Source organism: Amblyomma mixtum, chromosome 2 (assembly GCF_055824585.1).
Source record: "Amblyomma mixtum isolate Tamu chromosome 2, ASM5582458v1, whole genome shotgun sequence".
NCBI classification, from domain to species: Eukaryota; Metazoa; Arthropoda; class Arachnida; order Ixodida; family Ixodidae; genus Amblyomma; species Amblyomma mixtum.
Window position 1 is genome coordinate 289,819,075 of NC_143013.1, and position 20,521 is coordinate 289,839,595.

The 20,521-nt window shown below is 44.6% G+C and overlaps 1 protein-coding gene across 1 annotated transcript in view; it reads left to right on the plus strand.

The window, feature by feature from the left end:
- Positions 1–17,784: 17,784 nt before the first annotated feature.
- The window catches only part of LOC149364412 (uncharacterized), a 42,250-nt gene continuing 39,513 nt past the window's right edge, over positions 17,785–20,521 (plus strand). The window contains exon 1 of the mRNA XM_089570109.1: positions 17,785–18,498. The gene's annotated coding sequence lies outside the window, so the exon portion shown is untranslated. The remainder of the gene's footprint in view (positions 18,499–20,521) is intronic.

Below are 20,521 nucleotides of genomic sequence, written 5' to 3' on the forward strand. Positions count from 1 at the left end.
ATGAAGGATACAGAGAAAATATTAAAAAGAAAGAGAGAGAAAAATAACTTTTTTCTCTTCTAACACGTACTAACACTGTAGTGCTACGCAGGTTTCGAAACTGCGCTCTATCGAAACAGGTTCACTTTGTAAGCGCATGGATGATCGCGAACGTTCGTCCCGAAGCGGTTGCGAAAGTCGGCAGAAAGAACACGAGGCGTATGGGTGCTGCGCGCATCACGTACGCTGTGAAGCAGCGTGTGTTGTCCACGTGCGCCGAAAACCGACGTGAGTTTTACACGGGGCTACAAAACGTGACGACCAGAGCCGGCCTTTTCCGCTCGTAGAGTATGAACAGCCGAAGACTAACCGGAGAAGGAATAAAATACGTGAAGGTCGAGAAAAAAAAAAGATTCTTGCGCATAAAAGAGCTATCTTTAGTAAAAACGTACATGACCGAGAAAAAGAAACTAAAACTTTGCCGGCACTGTCTGAAAGGGTTGTCGGTATTGTTGTTCAAGCCCTGAAAACAGAACACATGACGGTGTTTACAGTGTTAGATTGCTTGAAAGGAAGCCCAGACAGAGGCTCTTAACATGTCGCCAGAAAGTGAGTTTCCTGATATTAGATACACCGAAGAGCCAAGCTTTCCTTCAGTAATGTCAGCAAGGCGGTTTTAATTTTGGGGGCTTCAGTGCTCTTCTGCTGCTTCATACAAGAAAGTTACACGTATTCGCGTGGTGGTTAAAAAAGTAACAAAGAAACAAAGTTGACAAGTATAAAGTGACTCTGCCGACTTACTACATTGTTCGCGTAGGAGAAAAAACTGTTGAGATAACCTTATAAGGTGAGAAAACGAAAAAGGCCGCGTTCGCTGCTGCTTTTTTTTTCCCCCAAGTGTCAGCCCTGGATTAGAAAGGGAGATGCGGTGTACTGTGAGGCAAGTTGTGACGTCGCGTCTTTGTAGCGTTTTCGTGGAGTTCTGAAGACCCATGACGGTCGTTCACTCCAAGCACGCGCTAACTGCAGCTAATGGCAGAAAAAATTTATCATCTATAACATAGAGGTAAAACGAAAAAACGTCCGCAGCACAGTTGCACATATCAGGCTGGAAACTAGGCTCAGTTGCACATTTAAGAAAATAAGTAGTTTGGAAGGAAGTCGCACTGAAATGCGCGAAATGATATCAAATGTTGCGAGCGGAAATCGCCAGTGAGAGATTATGCCTATAAAAAATTAACCCTAAGGGTTCTCTTAGGAGCCAATGCAGTGGTCGGAGGTGGAGCTTATGTACGCTAATACATACTGGGCTATGAGGCTCTGGTGTGTTGTTCTTGCATTTCTTTATTTATTCAAATTTCAGACACCGGGTAAATAAAGCACACACGCGTGGAAACGAAGGATCTCTGCAAAGCAAAGTGTTCTAATTTATTAGGATGTTTAGCACATTACCGAGAAATCAGGCCGCCACCATTTTCATAATCGAGCATTTTCGAAGAAGCAGAGTGCTCTTAGATTCAAAGCGTGTTTATATTAAACATTTCCCACCCTTCTTTTCTTCGTTCGCGAATAAAAAAGCTTGCTGTCCAATCGTGAGTCATCAAACCACATTTATCAAGAAAATAGCAGACCGTTCTGAACTGCTTCTGAGATTACTTTTTATTATGCTTTTGCGATGTTTCAGGCAAAGAGCAGGTGATTATTAATTTCTAATTGGCAATGGCGAGTTTACTTGCGCTCTCGTTATGGTAAAATATATTGATGATAACTGTACTAGATATCCACAGTACAATTTGCGCCCTCTTTGTAAACTTCTGTGTTATTGAAATTCTTGTTGAAATGTTTTCCGGAGGGGGGTACTACACTGATATGACTGCTCCAATTTCAACTCAGTCCCTGCAATCATTTACTGACATCTCCTAAAGGAATCCGCATTATTCCTCTTAAAACTTTGCTCATTGCATGTGAATACGAAGAAAATATTGTTCCAATTGTATTTCTTATCATGGCTTACAGCTATTTGCTTGTTATAAGTCTTTCAACTAATGATTGTTACACACCTAAGGTGGCTTAATACCAGGTGTGAAAGTCTACATATATTGATGTAGGTTTTCTCCTGTGAGAAAAACCGAAGCAATTGGAACTAGTCTTTAACGGCGCTCGTGCACGAATAGTGCAGTTTAAGCTGATTGTTTTTTTGTTTAGCACAGAAGGTCACTATTTTTATGGCATCATTTAGCACCCAAACCAAGAAAATGCCATATACGCAGTTGATAAGATTAGTTAATCGAAAATATTATCCACTTCCCGCGTAATGTCTTGTGAAATTTTACAAGGCACGACCTTCTGGACATTTCCAATAGAACATTCCTCTTGAGAGTAACAGGGAATGACGTCGGGTTCCGACCATAAAAGGAGTAACTTCTATTCCGAACCAAGCTGCATTACTCTTCTCTGATCTGTCATCTCTTATTTAGCAGTGATTACAAAAGGTTAAAGCGCACTTCATGAGCAAGGAAATGATATCTTTTTAACATTATCAGTGAAGGCACCGGAGCAATGAAAAGGACACCGACCTTCATGTTGAGTACGCAGAAATTGCTGGCGCGTGAACAAAAGATAAGGAAACGAGGGATAGAAGGGTTCGTAGGTTAAACACGCAATAATGCAGCGACGGCACCGCCCTGTCGTCCCTGTCAGTTTAATTACCGGCACTCTTCAGTGTGCAATGAAGGGAGCACTTTGCGCTCATTATCGTCTATCCCAATAGGGGCTTATCACGTGGCCTCAGTAGGTGTCAGGGAGTGTCATGAGCAGCCGGGCTTAAAATTTACTCTGAGAGGGATGTCAACGGCGCTCGAAGAGGTGGCGTTCCGGGGTTTGCTGCCTGTTCGCAGGAAGCGGACGTCGTGAGCAAACAACAGACTTCTTCCCGTACCTCATCGGGAGGTAGAATGAGCTGACAATATAGCGTTTGCCGACCGTGGTCTTTGAACTCCTGCGTGATCGGGGCTGTGTCAAAGACCGCCATATGACGCACTGCTGTTTGAAGTCTGTTCGAGGGAGAGAAGTTTCTCTTCCTTTCCCTTCGTTTACCATCACCTCCCGAGTGCTACCGTTCGTGAGTTCCATATCGCTTGCTGCTAGTTAGAAAAAAAAAGCAGGTAGAAAATAGTAATTAGGCGAATTCTGCTGACTGAGCCGCTGTCTAGAGGAAATACGAAAACTACCGAAAAAATTTCCGGACAAAATGACATACTGCTTTTTCTTTTTCTTTCAGACACAGCATGTTAATTTCTCGTACGCTATCCGGCTTCCAATTGCAAATCAACGTTTAGGAAAATATTTGGGATAAGTTGTAAACTGTGGGGTTTAACGCCCCGTAGCGACGAGTGCACTATGAGGGACGCCGTAGTGGAGGGCTCCGGATTAATTTGGACCACATGGGATTCTGTATTGCGCGCCAACATTCCGCAGCACACTGGGGTCTTTAAACGTCCATGTCGAAACAAAAAAATTATCCGGCGTCGATGTTGGCGACCGTTTGAGGGCTCGCAACCGGAGCGGCCAGAGCAATTCCGGCAACCTAGTTGGACGACCTTGGTCACGTGACCTTGTGATGTCATCACAAACTGCCGAGCAAACTGACTTACATGGCAGGTGGCGGTTAAATTAATGATTGGTAGCGAGAGGTTGTTCGGGAATAAAAACCTGGGTCTCACATCCACCATCGGTGCAAGCACCTTTCAACGCACGGCACATCGCTTAACCGCTGCAGCACTGTGCCAGGAGTGGTATGGGGACTGCGAGGGATCTACGAATGTAAAGTAGAGAATGACCTATTCTGCATATATGAACATTAAGCCATAAAAGCTATCGCGTCATACCCTTAAGGCGGAGCTTATCTCCTTCAGTTTTTATATTTCATCTCCACCGGAATACGGCCGACGCAGCCGGAATCGAACCAGCCACCTTGGGATCAGCCGGTGACGCAAAAGCCACTGGGGCACTGTGGTTTATAAAACCATGTAAATTTAGGCTCGTAATTCACTTCAAATTTTTTCCTGCGTTAAATTTCGGTTGTACTTACTAAAAGGCCTCCGTTTTAGGGAGTGTTACATATGATGCCTGATTACAGCTGAAAAATACAGGAGACCCTAATTCCATTATGTGTTGTGAACGTGACAGCATTAGAAACCATTGATGCCTTTGCCAGAAGCGATTGGTGCGCTTGTGAGACCCAGGTCGCTCCTTCTGAGCGGTGCTCTTCCTGTCAGCCCCCTGCCACCTGCCACGGTTGGCAGGTGAAGAGTTCACAGAGGAGTGCCTGGTATGATGACGTCATCGCCAGGCTGGTGATGTGGCGTCCCCCCAACCAATGAGATTTCTATTATATGGGGGATTACTGATGACATCACTGCCCACCAGCGAATAAGGATTTTTCCGAACGAACCCAGACGGTTATCGACGGATTTTACTTCGGTAAGGTTCCTACGCTATCCCATCATAAAAAAAACAAACAGTGATGGTTATTTAATATTAAAGATAATCAGTTAAGCATTCTTGGAAAGCAGATGATGAAGCAATGACAAAGGTGCCACATCGTAGGCCATTTCAGCTGTAGCTCTTTGAGAAAAGAACAAAGATGAAAACGTGGTAGTGTGCGATGGTGGAAGGGCATAGAGTTTCTTACTATTACCTAGAGGGAAAGCTGGCAGCCCGTCTATGGGAGTTTGCATGGAGACCCCTCGTGACCACTTCAGCCACCATGGCCGCTCAAAGCATCATGGGGCGGTGAGCTACTGACTGCAGAACTAAAACTTTTGGCCAAAAAATAATGCAAAAATAAACGCTATTCGATAATCAAGAATGTCCTAACGTTCAATATCATGTCAGTAAATTGCAACAAACGAGCAGAAAAGCATTTAAGTGCAAAGTTTGCCCAAAATAAGGGATGGCTAGCTCTCCTATTGGTCAATTAATGAACACTACAAAAACTAATATTTCGTAATTAATAGGCGCACTTTTAAAAGTAAATATGTTTTCAAAAAAAAAATGTTGTTGCTTAAACACTATAAGAGGTTTTTAAAAGCATTTCAGAAAAGTGAAACCTTTTATTGGCGTCGTGTGTCTACGCGTTTTCACTACTATGGGTTTTGCACACTGCGTTCGCACGAAAGTCGTCTGCGCACACACGAACAGCGTTTTCGGAATGAAACATCTTAGAGTGCCACTTCGTGTTCCCGAGAAAGTACGACTGACCCGCAACAAGTAGCTCACCTCCCCATGATGCTTTGAGCGTCCATGGTGGCTGAAGTGCAGCGCCGCCAGCTTTCCCTCTAGGTAATAGTAAGAAACTATGTGGAAGGGGAAACTGAAGTGCATTCTAACTAATGTGAGCGGTGTCCACTTTTTATTCTTCTTCCTCTTCTACTTCACCCCGGTAAACATGGCACATACCTATGCACGGGGATGGGCCTCTTTTAGCCTTTGCAAGTGGTTTTCTTTTTCTTCGCCTCTTTCTATTATTAGCGCTTTCAGGATTCATCTATCTTTCCTATACAAAATATTATTTTTTTTCAGGGATAATATTCCAGCTTTCAAGAAAGTAAATCTTAAGTTTTCCAACTGAAGACAGCAATGCTTTGTTTTACGGGCACATTAAAAATTCTCTAAAAACGGGCAAGATGTTACAAAACTGAATTATAAAAAGCAGGGCTTATGAAATCAGCACCCTAGGTATTGTGGAATTATTTTGTGCTTCAAAGATGCGCATGATGCAAGAAATAAAGTATAAAAACCAACGTCAGCACTGGTGGCAAAGTTTGTCAAGAGTAAAGACTGACGAAAATCGTGCTATCAGGCCAACTGTTTTGCAAATTATTTTTTCTTGAATTCAAATCTGGCATTGAAAAGTACCCTAATTTAAAGGTGAGGGTTGCCAAATTCTCCTTACATGAACAAATAAAACCTAGACATAACGCACAATGAGAAAAAGCTGCTAACTCGCAATGAACAGGGTTGTGTAGAAAGTGCTTAAAGGCTAAACTAGAGGGAAGGTTTGGCATGCTGCAGGGTCACTTGCAGTATCGCAGATGTGCAGCAATGTGACAGAGCATTTGCACCATACAGAGAACCTAGAGACTTGTGCAGGGCGAGTAATCTAGCGCCACACATTAACTGAGGCCTGCAGAAATGTAGATTTGCCGTAATAGCGGCTTGAGCATGCTGGTTATCCATTTGGAAACGAACAGCGCAGAATGAAGGGGCATCGACAGGAGACGTCTCAGCTGCCTCAATGATCCCTGACTTTGTCCGATGGAACCTGCTGGGTAAATAGAGAGAATAGCTCGTCCGCGAGATAATCGAGGTCACTGAGATAGCTAAGCAGCGTCATCAGTGTGTCAGCAGGCCGTTCGTGTCGTTAACGAAGATAGAATGTGATCTCTTCAAAGTTTTTTCTGATTTCTGATAGTAGAAAACTTCCTGTGTCGCTCCCCTTGGTCACCGAGACGCGGCTGTGACGCGTGTTGCTTTTTTGCCTGTAGGTAGATAGTATAAAAAGCCTCAGCTTTTTTCCGGACATACATTGTTCAAAGACTGCGCTTGTCTCCTGTCTCTTCGCTCTGAGCGCTGTTCACTTCCGAAAACAATTATAGAGCCAGAAAGAAACGCCCCCGAATTTAGAAAATCAATGCTAATGTCCTGCTTGTGAAGCAGATGGAATCCATCACTGAGCCTTCTTCTCGCGGAACAGATGAATAAGCAATCCTAAAGAAAAGTAGACAGGAATAAAACATTCCACCCGGGAAACAAGAGCACAATATGAATGGAGTTTTTATCACTCATTCCGAAGAAGGTTAAGCCAAAGAAAAAGTGTCAATTCGCTTTGGAAAAAAAAAAAATAACACGTTGAAGCATGTATTTCAGGTGCAGACAGTAAAAATACAAAGCCCTCATAAATCCATTCTGTAAACATGATTCCAAAACCAGTTCATTCCACGTCGTTGTTCTTTACTACGTCTGCTTCTCATACAAACGAAACACGGAATGTATTAGCCTGTATCGCTTTCAGACTGCAACGTGGCCCTTCGTCTATTAGTAAATTCGCTAATCTCGGGAAAGCCAATCCCCGGTACTGCTTGGCACAGAAAGGGCATGACATGCAGCCTCGTAAAAAATACAAGAAAAAAACAAAACAATACAAAGGAAGTCACAAACATCGCCACCACCGATGGTAAGCAAATCTACCCCGAGCAGAGAGTGCACTGCCCGTTGATCCAGGGTAGGAGACCGATTGATTAGCAGGGCCGTTACACGTGGTCCGTGTTATGCGAGGGCAACGGGGATAATGTCTGAGCCGTGGAAAGCTCTTTTCGCTTGCAATGAAGCACAGAAACGAAAGAACGCCGGGATACCGACCTAGAGCGGTCGTTTTTTTTTTTGTTTACTTTCTTTTTATTTGTGTTGAGTTAATTGATCACCGCCGCACATGAGCGAAGGATATGACCGGTCGGACAGCACGCCGTGTTCTCGCACATATTGCACAGAAGCAGCATCGTAATACAAAACATTGCAGCTCACCCTCCTCTACACAATCTTCGTTAAGGGGAGGCCGTATTTCGTGTCATGACCTGTTTTGGTTCTACAACTACACTTATCTACTTCCTTTTTTACGTTATAGTTGCTGTTGTAGTCGGATACAACTTAAGACTGCAGTGAAGCTCCGCCCACATTCAGCCTCCACGCACAGAATTCCTCCACGACAAAAAGTTATCCGTTTCTTAAACGTTTCTTGCAACCTAAACGGGAAGCTTATCTAAAGAAAAAAATTATGAGCTCTAGAATTTTGATACGTGGATTGTTTGATATAGTGAAATAATAAAAAGCTGATAACGTTTACTGTTGCGATTGGCCAGCGTAGTAATACCGGACGCCGTGGACCGTGGCCGAGTGCTAGCAACTGCTGTTTTTTTTTTTTTTAAGTTGTATCCCACAATAGTTTTGACCTTGCGAAACCATGCATTTAAAACAAAAAAGGATGGACGCTGTCAGGCTTAGTTATTGTGGCTCTGGTACAGAAACGTATGACTTTTATCAATAGTATTCGTCCTTTTCATTTTTATGTTTTATTTAAATAAAATAAAAGTAAATCAGAAGCAGGGTTCAATTTAATCAGAAAGATAGCCAAAAAACGAAACTTCTTCAACACTAATTTGAACGCGCTTTCCGAAAGGTATCGACAGATTACAGTAGCAATCACGATTGCAAGATTGCATGAAACACTGAAATACGGAAGTCGAGCGGCGCATTGTCGCTCTTATCAACGCGCTGTCAATGGGCACCAAGGCGAGGCCACGTCGAAAGACGAACGCGGCTATGCGGAAAGTAAAAGCAGGGCAAGCAACTTTGTCACAAATGCATCTAGTGGCTAAAAAATGCCTTCTCTCTGCAGAGCCTGCACAGTGCAAACGGAATTGTCCTTGCAGTCCTGGAACAAATAAGTAACGACAGGAAACGTCACTTACTGTTTGCGTGCGGACACCAGGAGGGATTTCAAGTTGTTCTCGCCCTGTTGCCTTGTTTGGTTGCATACGGTGAACGATGAGCGGAAACTCTGGGCAATCGCCGAAGAAGAGAAAAGCACGAGGACAGGAACTAGGCACAAGGAAGTAGCACCTGTCCTTGGGCTTCTTTTCTTTTATGCGTACCATATTGCAATCTTTCAGTTCAGCCCTTGGGCGCGGCCGGGCAGCCACCAAACCACGTGACGTGACGTCACCAAACCACGTGAAAAAAGGAAAAAAGAAGAAAAACAAAAAAGAAAGAAAAGAAAGAAAAAAAACAAAAAGAAAAGAAAAAGAAAAAAAAGGACGCCTGAGCATGGTGGCGGTTGCCACCGCCCCGTTTCAAAGGGGGCGCTCCTATCCATCCATACATCCATCCATACGTCACGGAGGAAAAGCTGCTGAGAAAATCGAGTGCCGCCAACCAATACCTCGCGCAAAAAGACCGCGCAATATGCAACGCATTCTTGGCTTAACCAAGCTAAGCCTGGGCATTTTTTTGTGGATTGTGTAGCTCTTGCGCTCATTGTTCACGATACGAACACGTTTAGGTTTAGGGTTATGGGAGTTTAACGTCCCAATGTGAACTGCGGGTATAAGGGACGCCGTAGTGAAGGGCTCTGGAAGTTTCAACCACCTGGGGTTCTTTAAAGGGACTATGAAACAAATTAATTGAGATTACGTAAAGATAGGCAATCCATCACTCGTCACCCCAGCGAAAGAATTTTCGAGCTAGCATGAATAACAACGAAGTTATAGACGATTAAAAATCACGCTCCTCCTCTCCCCCCTCAACTCATACACGCGGAGCACCAAGAAAAAATAAAGAAAACAGCTCCGGGACTGGGCTCCGCCCATGAATACGTCATTCGCTGACGTTCGGTTTACGACTTCCGGTTGTCGCACTCCCGAGGAGCAGCGTGCGTCGGCAGCGTCTCTCCGGTCTCGGCGCTTTCTTTGCTCCCGAACTCCCGGCAGAAAGAGGCGGCAGAGGTAAATTGGAAACATATGCGTGAAGGCAATGCCCTGGCCCGCGCTTGCCCGAGGGGGTCGCGCGGCGCCTCGAGCAGACGATTTTCACCGCTACCGGAAGTGTGCCCGTGACGTCGTAGCTGCCGCGGCTCGAGCGAATGACAGCGTGTGGTGGCCTACCGACGTCATGGGACTAGTGACGTCTGTTTTCCCTGTTTTGGTTTCAAAATCGCTCCCTACGAAGACACCAAACGGCCCGCGAATTTTAAAAAACGCGATTTTTAAAAAGCCATAATAAATTGCCGGCTCAGTTCCAAAGACTCATACTTGGTGTCAGTGCTTCTGAGCATAACTTCTAACATTTGCAAGCGGCTTCTAATTCTTTTCATGGTCCCTTTAACGTGCACTGAAATCGCACAGTACACGGGCCTCTGGAATTTAGCCTCCATCGAAACGCAACCACCGCGGCCGGGATCGAACCCGCGTCTATTGGGGCAGCTGCCGAGTGCCGTAACCACTGAGCCGTTGCGGCGGCACCATAAGGATATCTTGCCCAGCGAGCCCCTACCGATGTTTTATTGTTTCGTTACGTTTGTGCGTTAAAGTCTACATCTTTATTCATTGCAAAAATTCAGTATAAAAACAACGGAAATTTTTCTGCGGTCACAACAGATTTTTCGACATGTGTTTGCTAATAAATTTGTAGCAACAACAAAAAGTTATTTTTCTAACATAAAATGGCTGAGTAGTTACTACAGAAAAGTATCACACGACAACAGACTAGAAAAAGAGTACCGCTGGAAAACTACAGCACTACAGTATTTTGTTGAAAAATACTAGAACGGAAAGTTTTCCGTCGTGAAAAAACATTTAGCCTCACTTATAACACTAGCCGCCGCGGTGGCTCAGTTGTTATAGCGCCCGACTGCTGACACGAAACTCGCGGCTTCGATCCCGTCCGTGGTGGTCGAATATCGATGGAGACGAAATTCTAGAGACCTGTGTACTGTGCGATGTCAGTGCACTTTAAAGAACCCCTGGTGGTCGAAATTTCCAGAGTCCTTCATTACGGCGTCCCTCGTAGCCTGGGCCGTTCTGGGATGTTAAACCCCCTAATAAACTAAAAAATTGTAGCACTATTCTTTGATTTTTTCCACTTCGAAAACATCAAATAAAACAGTATGTAATCTATAATGGCTTGCATCTGCAGCCGCTTGAATTTTTTATTTATTACACATATTATAAAGCCTCTATAAAGTGTCGTCGTCATTTTCAGATCAGGTAGAAGGAAAAATTTCTTACAAAGAAGAATTCAGCGCTTGTAATTAAAACATATGTTGCAAGGAAAAACACTACTGCGCTTGCTTGGCGAGTTGGTGATTAATGATGGTAAAACAGCGGTTAAAAAATACGGGAGAAAAAAAGAACACATGACAACAAGAGCATTGACGGTCAACTGTTTGTTTCTTGCCATTGCCACGTATATATGCATACAGGAACCGCCAGCAGAAAATGCAAAGGGGCAATCAGGTCAACTGATACACACTGATAAATCTCAGCCCTTCCCTGGTTGCCAACTATGTAGAAAGCAGAGCTCTTCCTCACAGTGTCAGTGACGCCACGCTCACACACCTGTTGCCTGCATTTGCATTCTTCATAGCCTCGATAATTTCCAATAGCTGCTTGCCGTTGCAGCGGTTAGATTTGTGGAGCATTTTTTATCATCATTAATAACGCCTATGAAGATGTTTACAGCGACGCTGCAAATGTGGTTGACATCTTCAAACAGCCTTTAACCGCATTATTTTGACGCTTGAGCTTCCTGGCAAGAATTATATTAAGTTCTTAGATCTGAGACTTAAATTTCATGACAACCGCATCCTTTTGGGCTATGCACCTCGCGACAAAAAAAGGCCTTTCTACCGGCGTTATTCTAAGGTGGTCAAGAAAAGCATTATCAAGCACTGCCTGAGAAATTCGCTAAAACATTCATCCATGCACATGATTCAAGAAAGCTTAGCATTAGAGATTAGACGACTGTCTAATTCTGGGTACCCTGGGTAACTAATGCATGCTGCTAAATGTATGCTGCAAAAAAAATGAAAAAAGAAAGCATGGTGATCAGAGAAGTAGGAAGATACCTGGGGACAGCAGTATCGTCGGAAAGTAGCTGTCATTCCTTACAATCACCAGACCCCCTCAACCAAACGAAAATTGGAAAACTAGCAAGCGTTGAACTGGTGTTTTCGGCGCCCGTCATACTGTCTATGCTTTTGAAAAAAAAAAAAAAAAAGGGAAATCCGTGCTGTAACCAAGAAAAAAAAGTGTGCAAAATTGATCATGATGAACGATTTGTCACTTGGGATAAGGGTGCTGTTCACCGCATACCGTTATTTTCTGGTCACGAGTATAGTAGGCAGAGAGGCAAATGCATAAACAGCAGGTTAAAACAACGTGACTGCAATGTTAATGAGAACAAACAGGGCCACCCAAGCCTGCACTGCCGAAGTCAATGTGTCCCCTCGTTTGTAAGCTATTATTACAGCTTATGTTGCGCAAAGAATTGTACGTTGAGGACGCAGGAGCTGTAATACGAAACCGCTTCTATTGTTCGTCGCAGACGCCTTCCCTCTCCTACTGGTCGCCAGCTGGCGGCGACCAATAGGAGCGGGGCTTTTAGAGTGACCTTAACTGCACAGCGGTATCGTAATACGACTCCAGTTGACGAATGAGCCCGGTTGAAAATTGCCTACGCTTACGCTATGGGCCGAAAGTTGCGAACCTTGCGATAGCGATAACAACTTGGCGATAACTTAGTGACAGGGGACTCAAGGCGTCGAATGGCGTTTGTATAAATCACACTGGTTGCCGTTTTAGGTAGACGTGCATTGACTCGTGACAGCCAAGCACTGCAGCTCTGTAGCTTCGCTCTACCCAAGACCAGCTAGCCAAATCATTTGGCTTCCAAGTGTGCGAACTGAGGACCGCCGTTAATGCTCACCGGTACAAGCGGATGCAGAGCAACCACGACAAGACACAGCGCCATAACAGCCCCATGAAAACGACGGCCAGGCATCAACTGCTTGAGATTTGCGGCCAAGAGCGACATCTGTATAACTTCCTACCATCTGCCATTATAGGTAGGCATTATTATTTAATTCAATGTATTTGAACGTTGTGGCTACCACTCTCAGCTATTTTTACCCTATCTTTACTCAAATCGCTAGAGACCAGTGTACGTATAGTTCACGCCTCCCTAAGATTCACGCGTCCCTAATTTTGGCCCTAAAATCGACGACGTATTGACATTGTTAAAAAGAAAAGAAACGGCACGCTTAAATAACAACGTCTTTAAGAAAAATCATACAATGAGTCCACTACATAAATTCTCGTACCTTCTCTACTGGACAAAATTTCAACATTGCACTGGAGCTCAAGAACGGCTTTGAACGCCGTGACAGAAACTGTCTTGTTCGCGAGGCCCAAACAGCGTGCACGTGCTGGCCAAATGATCATTAATAAGACTTACGCCCTCCCTTGCCGCTACTCGCTGTCACTCAACCGCAGAAAAAATTGCGCGGTTGCTTCGAAGGAGGTCATGCATAAAGGGTGTTTCGCCTTCACTTTACTTCACGCGGTTATCCTCGGCGCTGTAGCTCAAAAATTTTGACCATATCGACGATTTACGTGCACTGCATTGGTTGCTTTGCCTGCAAGCTTATCCAAAGCACCTGCATTTTGGCGCGATGTAGCCAGAATTTCTTGCACAACAGCGCCGAGGGTAACCACTGCTTCGAAATTTTGAAAACTTATATAGATATTACTCACGGTGGGCTACACGAATCTTAATAATGAAGGAGCCAAACACAAACAGTTGAAAGTTAACTACTCAGTATTCGTTACCAGCCTGATAATTAGCAAGTGTTAGCTGTACTGTGATGCATTATACCGCTGACAATGTTATACAAAAAAAAAGCTCTCTCCTAACTATAAAACTACAAACACTCTTAGGTGGAACACTCTCGCTGCAAAAACAAGGGTAAATGACATTCCTGCCCTCCCAAGAGAAAGTGGGCGCTGTCATTGCACAAGCACGTCTCAATGTCTGTATCAATCAAGGGATGCCTCTTTAGATAGAGCGGCCGTCTGGTATATCATTATTTTTTTTTTACGATCCTCTTTGTTGAGTAGAACAACGTATATCAGCATATGTCAGTCTGCCCGACTAATCGGCGCTCTCCAGCTAAGGTTATTTGGTTACAGACTTGATTCTGTTTGGTTTCTGAAGAGATAAGATATGGTCGACAAAAGGCTTATTCTTGCGATACTTTTTTTTTGTTTTGCCAAGCAGCAATATTGCAATCCTCTTTAAATTCCGGGCTTTAACGCGCTTACGGGAGAAGGCGCTTCCGTTGGAGAAACATTCCCGCAGGTAGATGAAGTCGGAGAACATCTTCGGTGGTATCGGCATTTCTCGGCCACGGCAACCGAATTTCGGTGAAAGCGTAATGTACAATTTTCTCGTGTGCTGTGTAATGTCAGTGCACACGTTAAAGAACCCCAGATGGTCTAAACTGCCCCGTAGCCCTCCACTACGGCGTCCCTTATAACGGATATGTTGCTCCAGAATTTCAAACCCCGAATACCGCACTCTTTGGAAGGAAAACCACCGAAGATAAACCCGCGTTACAGGGCAACCACCCGGATAAGGGCACGTTACCATAAAAATATTGCTTTTACTCGCATAATGAATTCCCTTGCCTAATCAACGTGTCCCGTCTACTATTCACTAAAACAGGGAACTTGAACTCAAAAGCGCACCTCCCGAAGAGTCTTTTTTTTTTTCTGACCAAAAAGTACGTACTTTATACGATGAATTTTATATTCACCACATATAAAACTCAATTCACAGTTGAATGTTTGGCATACGACTAAAATGAAGTAGTAGTAGTAAGTGGTTGTTTTAATGACATAATAAATGGAAGAACAAGATTTTTGCTTGCCCCGGCATCTGCTATCACTGCTTGAAGCTCCTGAAGCTGGGACAGCGGAAATAAAGGATAACAGGCAGTGTGTAGAAGTGAAAAGAAAGGAGTGAGGGGATAGCAGAAAGAAAAGGGGGAGAGATTACAATGAACAAGGATATGTAAAAAATCAATACGAAAACAACACTACCCTGCAGCACGCGTGAGAAGCTGTCATGTGATGAAATCACTGACATCTAAGCACAGCCCAACTCGTGTCGCTAGTGCAACGCATGCAACGGCGCCAGTAGTTAGTGTACGCGAGCCATGGTCGAGCCCCCTGCATCATCACGCAACGCGACAGTAGCTCGCGCACAGACGACCTCGCGTGTTTCGCCGCGCCGTCGAGGTCTGTCAGCGCGAGCGTAGCTCGCTCGGCGGCTGAAAGACCTCGAGGCCCGAAGCCCCGTCGGGGCCGGGGCTGATGTGGTCCGGCGAGTTGCGTCGGCCCGTAGCTGGCGACAGCGAGCGGCTAATGAGAGACAAGCACGCCCTTGAGAGAAGAAACGCTTCGCTCTGCGGAGCCATAATGTGTGTGGCCTTTGCGTTTGCGTTTCGCGTTGTTCTATTCAGTATATCTTTTCCCCGAAACAGAGCCGGCATCCATTATACCGAGAGGACTAAGGGGAGAATAGGGATAGAGAGAGAAAGAGGTCGCTGGGAAAGACAGCCTTGCTGGAGCTCCGCTCCCTATTCTTTTTGTATGTACTCATACGAATAGCTAGATAGCATGCTGCGAATGCAATGCAAGAAGTAAGATATTGTTTCTCCTACCTTTGTCGCAGTGATGCAAGGAACAGGGATAATGGCGTTCCTATGTTACCGCGATAGATATGTCAGAGATTTCGTGATGGCAAAGAGTTTCGCAGTCAGTTCAGCGCGTCATATCGAAAAATTTATTTTCCTCTTGTAGCGAAGGAGAATGTTGGTTAGTTTTGGTTAGGTCAGGATACGCCTGGTCAAGCTAGCTTATGTTAGTTTCTTGTTGGTCCGGAAGCAACTGCATAGAAACAGCTGTAGGGGGTGGGTGTTCGCTGCAGGCTCTTCATCGCATTCAAGAAGCGTAGGAAGTCCGAAAAAACTTTTTGCGTGCGCTTTGGCGGAATTACTCAGTGAGCCATTTTCTACATGCGCAACACAGAGCAAGTCACTAGGAGCTTGTGTGCACTTCAGGACATCAGAGGAAACTAAAATACAAACGAAACAAAACCGAAGACATGTAGCTGCATCTTCGCTCACTGTTCTGGACCGGCGCTAGCAAGCAGGAACTCCTCTATGGGGGAATATTGCTACATTCAGTCACAAGTACAAACTTTTGCATCAGTTATTCGACTGATGTCCAAGTCAAACTCCTATGTGCGATACGTTTGCAGATTTTGAAGCCGTTTTGTATGACACAGCGCTATCCAGACTAAAATGGTTGTACCAGGATCTTTATTTTCTTAACGTCACATGCTAACATACTGTGCATAAGTTCTTTCCTCCCTATATGTGGGCCCTTCGCAGTGGGTACAGACTTCCTTTTCTTCTTCCCAAGACTTCTTGGATGCCCGACAAAAGTACGTTGGCTGAATAGACTTCCCTGTATACCCTCTCTTTTTATCTATCCCCTAGTTTCGAACACAGTCGGCAGGTGCTAAGGACAATCGCTTTTAAGATCTCTGGGGCACAAACGCAGACGGTTGTAGCTTTCAAAGCACATATCGACTCACATAAAAAATTTCGGTGCATTACTCCTACGGAAGCCCTCGCTTATGCCCTTAGCATTTAAGAAGGACCAGTAAAGAGTAGTTCGATAATACCTAGTTAAAAATAGGCAAAAGTAGCAAAAGCTCAGGCGGCTCCAGCCTGAAAGGGATCAAAGAATCCAGAGGCAGTTAATTACCTTTTCGTCGCTTGTGCCAAGCAACTGGACAGGGTTCACTCGATTACTTACCGATTGAAAAATGGAGTTACCATTCGGGCCAATTGAAAGCCATTAGTGAAAGTACTAAACCCTTCAGCATTGTGTTCAAGCATCATTAGTGAAAATATAAAATATAAACACGCAGTACCCACCCAATAGAAGAAGCAGCAACAAGAAACGAGATCTTGCAATATTGCGGCAGAACTTACGACAAGGAAATGTTAAGTTTGGTAAGAAAGTTTCGTTTCCTGTGCAATGCCAGTTAATGAGAAACAGAACCTTATTTCGATGTGAATTATATTTTCAGGCTGGGGTTTTAGCTCAACGCATCCTACTAGGCTTTCGTGCCATAGAGCCTGTGCTTATCAGCAGAATGCGCTAACCTCATTTCCCGTTCAATTTTCCTGATGTCTGTAATTTTCGTTTGCCGCGCGTTTTCCTCTGTGTATTTCCCTCTTAATATATTCCGTTGTATATGGTGAGCTATGCGTGTGTGATCAGATGTGTCTACTCTCATCGCAAGGTGAAGCTCAATTCACAAAATATATCAACTTCTAAGCCCGGGACCCTACGCCTGCAGAGTCCATGAATCCATCTGAAGATGCATGTGAGGATGCATTTTCTTTTGTCTACAACCCGAGTGAAAGGGAATATCTCTTAGTTTCGAAATTGAATAATCTACTGCCTCGGAAACCTTGGGCGCTTTGGTTTGATTTAGAGGTGGTTTAATGCCCCAAAGCGACTAAGGCTATGAGGGACGCCGTAGTGAAGGGCGACCATCTGGGGTTCTTTAACATGCACTGACATCGCACAGTACACGGGCCTCTAGCATTTCGCTCCATCGAAGTGCGACCGCTTCGGTCGGGATCGAGCCCGCGTCTTTCGTGTCAGCAGCCGAGTGCCATAACTACAGATCCACCGCGGCAGCTTTCAGCGCTTTCCGTAAAAAATAAAATAACATAAAATGTCCTGCTCTATTCGGTCTGGTTTATCAACACGAATTGAGTAAGCGAACATGCGTGTGCGCAAAAGCATTCCAAGAACAATAGACGGCTGAAAACAGTACCAACCAGGAACTCTGGAGAGCGCACATGCATGGAAAGATTAACGGAGAGTGAAAAACCCAGGTTCTCCACAGGGAAGCGCAGCTGTTCTCTCCTGTGTCCGAGAGATGGCGGCAGCCTACGGGCGGAACCGCCACCAGCGCCGGCGGACCCGGGACGCGTTGCCGTGGCAACGGACCGGTGTCCGATGCAGCCCGGGACGGGAGAGGGTTCGACGCCTATAAGACGTCCACTCATGAGCCGAACACGTTGCCATTCGCGCTGAGGCTGAGCATCGCGAAGGCGTGCTCATGGAGCTCCCGCAGCCTGCCTGTCGGACGCTGTGGGAACTCGGAGCCGATTCCCGTGCGTCAACGCACGTCCAAGCCAAGGCGGACCGCCGGATGGCTTTTCTCCAACAACCCGGTGGTTTATAACTTGAACTGGACGTCGCCTCTAGGAAGTCTCGGAAGAAAGCGTCGTGTTTTCGAACTGTGCCATCGCATCGACACAGTCATCTGGATGCGGTTTCGACAAGCCAGCCACAACCCCGACATCGCTTCCTCGTTGTCTACAAAGACAGTGCAACGTCTTCTTCCAAGTCGACGAAAGTCACCGTCCGTGCAGCCGCTGTAGCTTCTCACCGGTGAAACTTGCGACGCGAGATTTTGCAAACGTGTCGTCGTCGGGGGCCAAGGGACTGCCAACTTGTTGAACTTCGGCTGTGACCGGGTGTCGAAACGCGGGGGGACTGCCGAATAGTGCCTGCATCAAACCATCGGTTGTTTCACGTCTTTGCGAAATCGTCGCAATCAAAGGATATATTTCCAAAGCGCACGCTTTTGCGGTGTTCGTCGTTTTTCGAGTTGTGGCATCCGGCGCATTGGACTTCGTCGGTGTTTGAAAAGCTGTGATATCCGTTATAGGACTGAGACGTTGAGTTTTCCATTAACTTGCCCGCTTGTTTTCGACTGACAAGATCTGCGCCGGTTCTAAGAGCATCAGAGGTAAGAGAATGTTTCTGCATTCCTTAAAAATTTCGCGTGTACATTCAAAAGTTTTTAAATGATTTGCAAAATTACGCAATATTTCAGGTCACTACTTTTCACTCAAGAAGAAAAAAAGAAAAGCCGTAGTTTGGAGCCCGTTATAGATCAAACGTTTTTGTCTTAAAATGTCGCAGCATGGTGTAATTGCTGAAGGCCCATAATTCATTTGCGATTGCACTAAAAAAGAGGCAATGTTTTGCTAGAGTAGCACAAAAATATTTATCCTCAAGTTTTAGGGTTCGAATTCGAATGCGCTGATAACATCAAAAAAAATTACGAAACTACTTCAATCGCAAGACAGCCAAGGTATACTCTGCTGTATTTTTGCCAAAATAAGCAAGTTCGGGAACCTATGATAGAAGAAAAGAATTCTCAGTTATTTCTATTCTTGATGCAGCCTGTAAAGCAGACTTCGTCTGCGCGAGGTTTGCATTTATGGAGCAGTCTTTACAATAAAGAAGCACTCCCTGCTGCGTTTTTTTTTTTCCGTCTTTAGGCAATACTACTATTTTTTCAGGCCTGTTTGGATAGTCTTTCCGATAAACATTCGTAAGCAAAGTTTTATTTTTTCCTTTTTAATTCTCTTCAAGGGGGGCAGCATTTTGTCGTTGTTCACGCACGCAATCACGAGACGGCAAGCCGACGTCGTGTTTTATGGGCTGTCTCAAAAACTGTTTTTTTTTTCTAGAATAACCATATATATTGTAACCTTTGTTCCTTGCTCGTTTCGTCAAATGAAAATGTTATTTTCCTGACGCTAGAGCGAAATCTGTTAGAGCATATCACTTTCAGATCTTCAACGTAACCCTTGATTGCGGTAGTGATCTACTTTCGCGGACCTAGTTCCCAGGAATGTAATTTTTCTGTCTTCCTAAGTGCCAGATGTGCTTTAATGAAATTGAATAATGCATTAGCAATGCCACTAATTCCAAGCGCAATAAAAAGAATAAATTTTTGATGCAATCGCTGCAAAGGACAGTGAGACAAGCGATGAGACAGGCTCTCTCTTGGACGAGAAATACTATTGATTCGGTTGGGCCACTGCAAAAAAAAAAAACTGCTTTCGAACATAACCGCTAGTAATATTTCTTCTTTCACCGGATTCATTAAGGTTTTACCTTGTTAACGCGCATCAATTTTAATTTATAAATGAACCAGCACTGTCACACGCATCTAGCTTTTGGAGTGCAGAAACCTTGCGAATGCTCTTTACTCGAAAGATCTAAAAAAAAAAAAAAACTCAAAACTTACTGAAAAACTATTTTTTTTTCTTTTCTGCAAAGAGTGCGCCGACTTCACCTTCAAAGACTTTCGTGCCCTTGTCCACCTCAGCGAACTTCTGCGGTGTTTTTTGGAGTATTCGCTAGTCTTTTTTTTTTTAGACTCACTACTTCTGGCTACTCCAGTTTCCATCCACAGGCTTCCTTGAATTCCCGTATAATTCACTAGCGTATTCAGTCCATCATTTCCTAGAAACAATCAAATCGAAAGCGAACAGCGGCGTTTCGCAATGATGATCAATACGCAGCTGTAAATTTGTCCGCAGACCTAGTCCTCTAAAGTTTCGATTCGGGACCAGTGTGCACGCTATTGGCATTGCAGTTTATAGGCAGTCTCAAAACCCCGCCCCTTCCCGCAGAGAGGTTTCGATCCTCCAATATGCTTCTGTTTTATTTGTAAGAAGTCCGTATAGGTACATTGAATGAGGTATTGGAGAATCTGCAACAAACTGCAATAAAAATTTCGACTCCACCATAGCTAAAGAGAAAGAAAAAAATCACATCTGCAGGTAGAGCCAAGAGCTAAACTCTCAACGCTATATTAGAATAAGCGAAACTGTATTGACTCAGTAACTAGCACGTGATAGTTAGCATATGCTCTCGCTGTTGAAATAGCGTACGGTTCCCGCTGAAGATTGAAGAAAACACTCAAAACTCTTACGAGAAAGAAAATATTCATCACTGTGAGCACGCAGTCTGTT